The sequence below is a fragment of the Hippocampus guttulatus genome, chromosome 20 (genome assembly GCF_054856545.1).
Source record: "Hippocampus guttulatus isolate MCC_2025c chromosome 20, RoL_Hgut_1.0, whole genome shotgun sequence".
Taxonomy (NCBI): domain Eukaryota; kingdom Metazoa; phylum Chordata; class Actinopteri; order Syngnathiformes; family Syngnathidae; genus Hippocampus; species Hippocampus guttulatus.
The window spans coordinates 11,850,001-11,857,500 of record NC_141280.1 but is presented as its reverse complement, the minus strand read 5'-3'; the positions used below and the strand labels follow the sequence as shown (position 1 = coordinate 11,857,500).

At 52.5% G+C, this 7,500-nt stretch overlaps 12 non-coding genes and 4 pseudogenes across 12 annotated transcripts in view; all 16 read left to right on the top strand.

Annotated features, from left to right (window-relative positions):
* The first annotated feature begins 272 nt into the window (after positions 1-272).
* LOC147188647 (5S ribosomal RNA) lies at positions 273-390 on the top strand (annotated as a pseudogene).
* A 366-nt stretch (positions 391-756) lies between these two features.
* On the top strand, positions 757-865 carry LOC147188646 (5S ribosomal RNA; annotated as a pseudogene).
* Positions 866-1,229: 364 nt separating this feature from the next.
* Positions 1,230-1,348, top strand: LOC147188645 (5S ribosomal RNA). Its single transcript, XR_015098095.1, has one exon. It is a non-coding gene; the product is annotated as a 5S ribosomal RNA (ribosomal RNA).
* A 363-nt stretch (positions 1,349-1,711) lies between these two features.
* Positions 1,712-1,830, top strand: LOC147188644 (5S ribosomal RNA). Its single transcript, XR_015098674.1, has one exon. It is a non-coding gene; the product is annotated as a 5S ribosomal RNA (ribosomal RNA).
* A 363-nt stretch (positions 1,831-2,193) lies between these two features.
* On the top strand, positions 2,194-2,312 carry LOC147188643 (5S ribosomal RNA). The gene has a single exon (XR_015098283.1). It is a non-coding gene; the product is annotated as a 5S ribosomal RNA (ribosomal RNA).
* Positions 2,313-2,675: 363 nt separating this feature from the next.
* LOC147188642 (5S ribosomal RNA) lies at positions 2,676-2,794 on the top strand. The gene has a single exon (XR_015098673.1). It is a non-coding gene; the product is annotated as a 5S ribosomal RNA (ribosomal RNA).
* Positions 2,795-3,158: 364 nt separating this feature from the next.
* Positions 3,159-3,277, top strand: LOC147188641 (5S ribosomal RNA). The gene has a single exon (XR_015097836.1). It is a non-coding gene; the product is annotated as a 5S ribosomal RNA (ribosomal RNA).
* Positions 3,278-3,641: 364 nt separating this feature from the next.
* LOC147188640 (5S ribosomal RNA) lies at positions 3,642-3,760 on the top strand. The gene has a single exon (XR_015098142.1). It is a non-coding gene; the product is annotated as a 5S ribosomal RNA (ribosomal RNA).
* Positions 3,761-4,124: 364 nt separating this feature from the next.
* LOC147188639 (5S ribosomal RNA) lies at positions 4,125-4,233 on the top strand (annotated as a pseudogene).
* Positions 4,234-4,599: 366 nt separating this feature from the next.
* On the top strand, positions 4,600-4,708 carry LOC147188638 (5S ribosomal RNA; annotated as a pseudogene).
* Positions 4,709-5,071: 363 nt separating this feature from the next.
* LOC147188637 (5S ribosomal RNA) lies at positions 5,072-5,190 on the top strand. Its single transcript, XR_015097884.1, has one exon. It is a non-coding gene; the product is annotated as a 5S ribosomal RNA (ribosomal RNA).
* A 363-nt stretch (positions 5,191-5,553) lies between these two features.
* On the top strand, positions 5,554-5,672 carry LOC147188636 (5S ribosomal RNA). Its single transcript, XR_015098005.1, has one exon. It is a non-coding gene; the product is annotated as a 5S ribosomal RNA (ribosomal RNA).
* Positions 5,673-6,035: 363 nt separating this feature from the next.
* On the top strand, positions 6,036-6,154 carry LOC147188635 (5S ribosomal RNA). Its single transcript, XR_015098671.1, has one exon. It is a non-coding gene; the product is annotated as a 5S ribosomal RNA (ribosomal RNA).
* A 363-nt stretch (positions 6,155-6,517) lies between these two features.
* On the top strand, positions 6,518-6,636 carry LOC147188634 (5S ribosomal RNA). The gene has a single exon (XR_015098029.1). It is a non-coding gene; the product is annotated as a 5S ribosomal RNA (ribosomal RNA).
* A 364-nt stretch (positions 6,637-7,000) lies between these two features.
* LOC147188633 (5S ribosomal RNA) lies at positions 7,001-7,119 on the top strand. Its single transcript, XR_015098237.1, has one exon. It is a non-coding gene; the product is annotated as a 5S ribosomal RNA (ribosomal RNA).
* A 363-nt stretch (positions 7,120-7,482) lies between these two features.
* The window catches only part of LOC147188632 (5S ribosomal RNA), a 119-nt gene continuing 101 nt past the window's right edge, over positions 7,483-7,500 (top strand). The window contains exon 1 of the ribosomal RNA XR_015098670.1: positions 7,483-7,500. This exon is cut by the window's right edge and continues 101 nt beyond it. This is a non-coding gene — a ribosomal RNA (5S ribosomal RNA).

Here is a 7,500-nt window from a genome sequence, read left to right as displayed (position 1 = left end):
GAACTGATATTTTTAAATCTCTTATTGATGTGTTGCACCTCCGCTGGAAAAGCACTCTTTTGCAACAGACATCAAGTACCGAGGAGCTGCGTGCTCGCAGCGGACCGTATGCAAGCCTGACAGGCTGAGCGCTCAAACCACCACGGGAGCGGGCCCCTCCTTCGTGCACCCGCGAGGAGGTGAATAAATGAAAAAAATTCACCCCACTACTCCGCCCCCGACCCGGAAGTGCCCTGTCTGCTATAAAGGGGACAATTTTCACGTTTTCCCTCGCTTACGGCCATACCAACCTGAGAACGCCCGATCTCGTCCGATCTCGGAAGCTAAGCAGGGTCGGCCTGGTTAGTACTTGGATGCGAGACCGCCTGGGAATACCAGGTGCTGTAAGCTTTTGCACCCACGTGAACACTCTTTGACGTTATTTCGCGCTTCCTTTTCTCCACTTTTTTCACCTCAGCCTTAACTGGGGCACCCACAACGTTGAACTGATATTTTTAAATCTCTTATTGATGTGTTGCACCTCCACTGGAAAAGCAAAATTTTGCAACAGACATCAAGTACCGAGGAGCTGCGTGCTCGCAGCGGACCGTATGCGAGCCTGACAGGCTGAGCGCTCAAACCACCACTGGAGCGGGCCCCTCCTTCGTGCACCCGCAAGGAGGTGAATAATTAAAAAAAAAATTCACCCCACTATTCCGCCCCCGACCCGGAAGTGCCCTGTCAGCTATAAAGGGCACAATTTTAACTTCTTTTCTCGCTTACGGCCATACTACCCTGAGAACGCCCGATCTCGGAAGCTAAGCAGGGTCGGGCCTGGTTAGTACTTGGATGGGAGACCGCCTGGGAATACCAGGTGCTGTAAGCTTTTGCACCCACGTGAACACTCTTTCACGTTATTTCGCGCTACCTTTTCTCCACTTTTTTCACCTCAGCCTTAACTGGGGGACCCACTACGTTGAACTGATATTTTTAAATCTCTTATTGATGTGTTGCACCTCCGCTGGAAAAGCACTCTTTTGCAACAGACATCAAGTACCGAGGAGCTGCGTGCTCGCAGCGGGCCGTATGCAAGCCTGACAGGCTGAGCGCTCAAACCACCACGGGAGCGGGCCCCTCCTTCGTGCACTCGCGAGGAGGTGAATAAATGAAAAAAAATCACCCCACTACTCCGCCCCCGACCCGGAAGTGCCCTGTCAGCTATAAAGGGGACAAATTTCACGTTTTCCCTCGCTTACGACCATACTACCCTGAGAACGCCCGATCTCGTCCGATCTCGGAAGCTAAGCAGGGTCGGGCCTGGTTAGTACTTGGATGGGAGACCGCCTGGGAATACCAGGTGCTGTAAGCTTTTGCACCCACGTGAATACTCTTTCACATTATTTCGCGCTTCCTTTTCTCCACTTTTTCACCTCAGCCTTAACTGGGAGAGCCACAACGTTGAACTGACATTTTTAAATCTCTTATTGATGTGTTGCACCTCCGCTGGAAAAGCACACTTTTGCAACAGACATCAAGTACCGAGGAGCTGCGTGCTCGCAGCGGACCGTATGCGAGCCTGACAGGCTGAGCGCTCAAACCACCACGGGAGCGGGCCCCTCCTTCGTGCACTCGCGAGGAGGTGAATAAATGAAAAAAAATCACCCCACTACTCCGCCCCCGACCCGGAAGTGCCCTGTCAGCTATAAAGGGGACAATTTTCACTTCTTTTCTCGCTTACGGCCATACTACCCTGAGAACGCCCGATCTCGTCCGATCTCGGAAGCTAAGCAGGGTCGGGCCTGGTTAGTACTTGGATGGGAGACCGCCTGGGAATACCAGGTGCTGTAAGCTTTTGCACCCACGTGAACACTCTTTCACGTTATTTCGCGCGACCTTTTCTCCACTTTTTTCACCTCAGCCTTAACTGGGGCACCCACAACGTTGAACTGATATTTTTAAATCTCTTATTGATGTGTTGCACCTCCACTGGAAAAGCAAAATTTTGCAACAGACATCAAGTACCGAGGAGTGCGTGCTCGCAGCGGACCGTATGCGAGCCTGACAGGCTGAGCGCTCAAACCACCACGGGAGCGGGCCCCTCCTTCGTGCACTCGCGAGGAGGTGAATAAATGAAAAAAATTCACCCCACCACTCCGCCCCCGACCCGGAAGTGCCCTGTCAGCTATAAAGGGGACGATTTTCACTTCTTTTCTCGCTTACGGCCATACTACCCTGAGAACGCCCGATCTCGTCCGATCTCGGAAGCTAAGCAGGGTCGGGCCTGGTTAGTACTTGGATGGGAGACCGCCTGGGAATACCAGGTGCTCTAAGCTTTTGCACCCACGTGAATACTCTTTCACGTTATTTCGCGCTTCCTTTTCTCCACTTTTTCACCTCAGCCTTAACTGGGAGAGCCACAACGTTGAACTGACATTTTTAAATCTCTTATTGATGTGTTGCACCTCCGCTGGAAAAGCACACTTTTGCAACAGACATCAAGTACCGAGGAGCTGCGTGCTCGCAGCGGACCGTATGCGAGCCTGACAGGCTGAGCGCTCAAACCACCACGGGAGCGGGCCCCTCCTTCGTGCACCCGCGAGGAGGTGAATAAATGAAAAAAATTCACCCCACTACTCCGCCCCCGACCCGGAAGTGCCCTGTCTGCTATAAAGGGGACAATTTTCACGTTTTCCCTCGCTTACGGCCATACTACCCTGAGAACGCCCGATCTCGTCCGATCTCGGAAGCTAAGCAGGGTCGGGCCTGGTTAGTACTTGGATGGGAGACCGCCTGGGAATACCAGGTGCTGTAAGCTTTTGCACCCACGTGAACACTCTTTCACGTTATTTCGCGCTACCTTTTCTCCACTTTTTTCAACTTAGCCTTAACTGGGGGACCCACAACGTTGAACTGATATTTTTAAATCTCTTATTGATGTGTTGCACCTCCGCTGGAAAAGCACACTTTTGCAACAGACATCAAGTACCGAGGAGCTGCGTGCTCGCAGCGGGCCGTATGCGAGCCTGACAGGCTGAGCGCTCAAACCACCACGGGAGCGGGCCCCTCCTTCGTGCACTCGCGAGGAGGTGAATAAATGAAAAAAAATCACCCCACTACTCCGCCCCCGACCCGGAAGTGCCCTGTCAGCTATAAAGGGGACAATTTTCACTTCTTTTCTCGCTTACGGCCATACTACCCTGAGAACGCCCGATCTCGTCCGATCTCGGAAGCTAAGCAGGGTCGGGCCCGGTTAGTACTTGGATGGGAGACCGCCTGGGAATACCAGGTGCTGTAAGCTTTTGCACCCACGTGAACACTCTTTCACGTTATTTCGCGCTACCTTTTCTCCACTTTTTTCACCTCAGCCTTAACTGGGGGACCCTCAACGTTGAACTGATATTTTTAAATCTCTTATTGATGTGTTGCACCTCCGCTGGAAAAGCACACTTTTGCAACAGACATCAAGTACCGAGGAGCTGCGTGCTCGCAGCGGACCGTATGCGAGCCTGACAGGCTGAGCGCTCAAACCACCACGGGAGCGGGCCCCTCCTTCGTGCACTCGGGAGGAGGTGAATAAATGAAAAAAATTCACCCCACTACTCCGCCCCCGACCCGGAAGTGCCCTGTCAGCTATAAAGGGGACAATTTTCACTTCTTTTCTCGCTTACGGCCATACTACCCTGAGAACGCCCGATCTCGTCCGATCTCGGAAGCTAAGCAGGGTCGGGCCTAGTTAGTACTTGGATGGGAGACCGCCTGGGAATACCAGGTGCTGTAAGCTTTTGCACCCACGTGAACACTCTTTCACGTTATTTCGCGCTACCTTTTCTCCACTTTTTTCACCTCAGCCTTAACTGGGGGACCCTCAACGTTGAACTGATATTTTTAAATCTCTTATTGATGTGTTGCACCTCCGCTGGAAAAGCACACTTTTGCAACAGACATCAAGTACCGAGGAGCTGCGTGCTCGCAGCTGGCCGTATGCGAGCCTGACAGGCTGAGCGCTCAAACCACCACGGGAGCGGGCCCCTCCTTCGTGCACTCGGGAGGAGGTGAATAAATGAAAAAAATTCACCCCACTACTCCGCCCCCGACCTGGAAGTGCCCTGTCAGCTATAAAGGGGACAATTTTCACTTCTTTTCTCGCTTACGGCCATACTACCCTGAGAACGCCCGATCTCGGAAGCTAAGCAGGGTCGGGCCTAGTTAGTACTTGGATGGGAGACCGCCTGGGAATACCAGGTGCTGTAAGCTTTTGCACCCACGTGAACACTCTTTCACGTTATTTCGCGCTACCTTTTCTCCACTTTTTTCACCTCAGCCTTAACTGGGGGACCCTCAACGTTGAACTGATATTTTTAAATCTCTTATTGATGTGTTGCACCTCCACTGGAAAAGCAAAATTTTGCAACAGACATCAAGTACCGAGGAGCTGCGTGATCGCAGCGGACCGTATGCGAGCCTGACAGGCTGAGCGCTCAAACCACCACGGGAGCGGGCCCCTCCTTCGTAAACCCACGAGGAGGTGAATATTTAAAAAAAAAATTCACCCCACTATTCCGCCCCCGACCCGGAAGTGCCCTGTAAGCTATAAAGGGGACAATTTTAACTTTTTTTCTCGCTTACGGCCATACTACCCTGAGAACGCCCGATCTCGGAAGCTAAGCAGGGTCGGGCCTGGTTAGTACTTGGATGGGAGACCGCCTGGGAATACCAGGTGTTGTAAGCTTTTGCACCCAAGTGAACACTCTTTCACCTTATTTTGCGCTTCCTTTTCTCCACTTTTTCACCTCAGCCTTAACTGGGAGAGCCACAACGTTGAACTGACATTTTTAAATCTCTTATTGATGTGTTGCACCTCCGCTGGAAAACCACACTTTTGCAAAAGACATCAAGTACCGAGGAGCTGCGTGCTCGCAGCGGACCGTATGCGAGCCTGACAGGCTGAGCGCTCAAACCACCACGGGAGCGGGCCCCTCCTTCGTGCACTCGGGAGGAGGTGAATAAATGAAAAAAATTCACCCCACCACTCCACCCCCGACCCGGAAGTGCCCTGTCAGCTATAAAGGGGACAATTTTCACTTCTTTTCTCGCTTACGGCCATACTACCCTGAAAACGCCCGATCTCGTCCGATCTCGGAAGCTAAGCAGGGTCGGGCCTGCTTAGTACTTGGATGGGAGACCGCCTGGGAATACCAGGTGCTGTAAGCTTTTGCACCCAAGTGAACACTCTTTCACCTTATTTTGCGCTTCCTTTTCTCCACTTTTTCACCTCAGCCTTAACTGGGAGAGCCACAACGTTGAACTGACATTTTTAAATCTCTTATTGATGTGTTGCACCTCCGCTGGAAAACCACACTTTTGCAAAAGACATCAAGTACCGAGGAGCTGCGTGCTCGCAGCGGACCGTATGCGAGCCTGACAGGCTGAGCGCTCAAACCACCACGGGAGCGGGCCCCTCCTTCGTGCACCCGCGAGGAGGTGAATAAATGAAAAAAATTCACCCCACTACTCCGCCCCCGACCCGGAAGTGCTCTGTCTGCTATAAAGGGGACAAATTTCACGTTTTCCCTCGCTTACGGCCAAACTACCCTGAGAACGCCCGATCTCGTCCGATCTCGGAAGCTAAGCAGGGTCGGGCCTGGTTAGTACTTGGATGGGAGACCGCCTGGGAATACCAGGTGCTGTAAGCTTTTGCACCCACGTGAATACTCTTTCACGTTATTTCGCGCTTCCTTTTCTCCACTTTTTCACCTCAGCCTTAACTGGGAGAGCCACAACGTTGAACTGACATTTTTAAATCTCTTATTGATGTGTTGCACCTCCGCTGGAAAAGCACACTTTTGCAACAGACATCAAGTACCGAGGAGCTGCGTGCTCGCAGCGGACCGTATGCGAGCCTGACAGGCTGAGCGCTCAAACCACCACGGGAGCGGGCCCCTCCTTCGTGCACCCGCGAGGAGGTGAATAAATGAAAATAATTCACCCCACTACTCCGCCCCCGACCCGGAAGTGCCCTGTCTGCTATAAAGGGGACAATTTTCACGTTTTCCCTCGCTTACGGCCATACTACCCTGAGAACGCCCGATCTCGTCCGATCTCGGAAGCTAAGCAGGGTCGGGCCTGGTTAGTACTTGGATGGGAGACCGCCTGGGAATACCAGGTGCTGTAAGCTTTTGCACCCACGTGAACACTCTTTGACGTTATTTCGCGCTTCCTTTTCTCCACTTTTTCACCTCAGCCTTAACTGGGAGAGCCACAACGTTGAACTGACATTTTTAAATCTCTTATTGATGTGTTGCACCTCCGCTGGAAAAGCACACTTTTGCAACAGACATCAAGTACCGAGGAGCTGCGTGCTCGCAGCGGACCGTATGCGAGCCTGACAGGCTGAGCGCTCAAACCACCACGGGAGCGGGCCCCTCCTTCGTGCACTCGGGAGGAGGTGAATAAATGAAAAAAATTCACCCCACCACTCCACCCCCGACCCGGAAGTGCCCTGTCAGCTATAAAAGGGACAATTTTCACTTCTTTTCTCGCTTACGGCCATACTACCCCGAGAACGCCCGATCTCGTCCGATCTCGGAAGCTAAGCAGGGTCGGGCCTGGTTAGTACTTGGATGGGAGACCGCCTGGGAATACCAGGTGCTGTAAGCTTTTGCACCCTCGTGAACACTCTTTCACGTTATTTCGCGCTACCTTTTCTCCACTTTTTTCACCTCAGCCTTAACTGGGGGACCCTCAACGTTGAACTGATATTTTTAAATCTCTTATTGATGTGTTGCACCTCCGCTGGAAAAGCACACTTTTGCAACAGACATCAAGTACCGAGGAGCTGCGTGCTCGCAGCGGACCGTATGCGAGCCTGACAGGCTGAGCGCTCAAACCACCACGGGAGCGGGCCCCTCCTTCGTGCACTCGGGAGGAGGTGAATAAATGAAAAAAATTCACCCCACCACTCCACCCCCGACCCGGAAGTGCCCTGTCAGCTATAAAACGGACAATTTTCACTTCTTTTCTCGCTTACGGCCATACTACCCTGAGAACGCCCAATCTCGTCCGATCTCGGAAGCTAAGCAGGGTCGGGCCTGGTTAGTACTTGGATGGGAGACCGCCTGGGAATACCAGGTGCTGTAAGCTTTTGCACCCACGTGAACACTCTTTCACGTTATTTCGCGCTTCCTTTTCTCCACTTTTTCACCTCAGCCTTAACTGGGAGAGCCACAACGTTGAACTGATATTTTTAAATCTCTTATTGATGTGTTGCACCTCCGCTGGAAAAGCACACTTTTGCAACAGACATCAAGTACCGAGGAGCTGCGTGCTCGCAGCGGACCGTATGCGAGCCTGACAGGCTGAGCGCTCAAACCACCACGGGAGCGGGCCCCTCCTTCGTGCACCCGCGAGGAGGTGAATAAATGAAAAAAATTCACCCCACTACTCCGCCCCCGACCCGGAAGTGCCCTGTCTGCTATAAAGGGGACAATTTTCACGTTTTCCCTCGCTTACGGCCATACTACC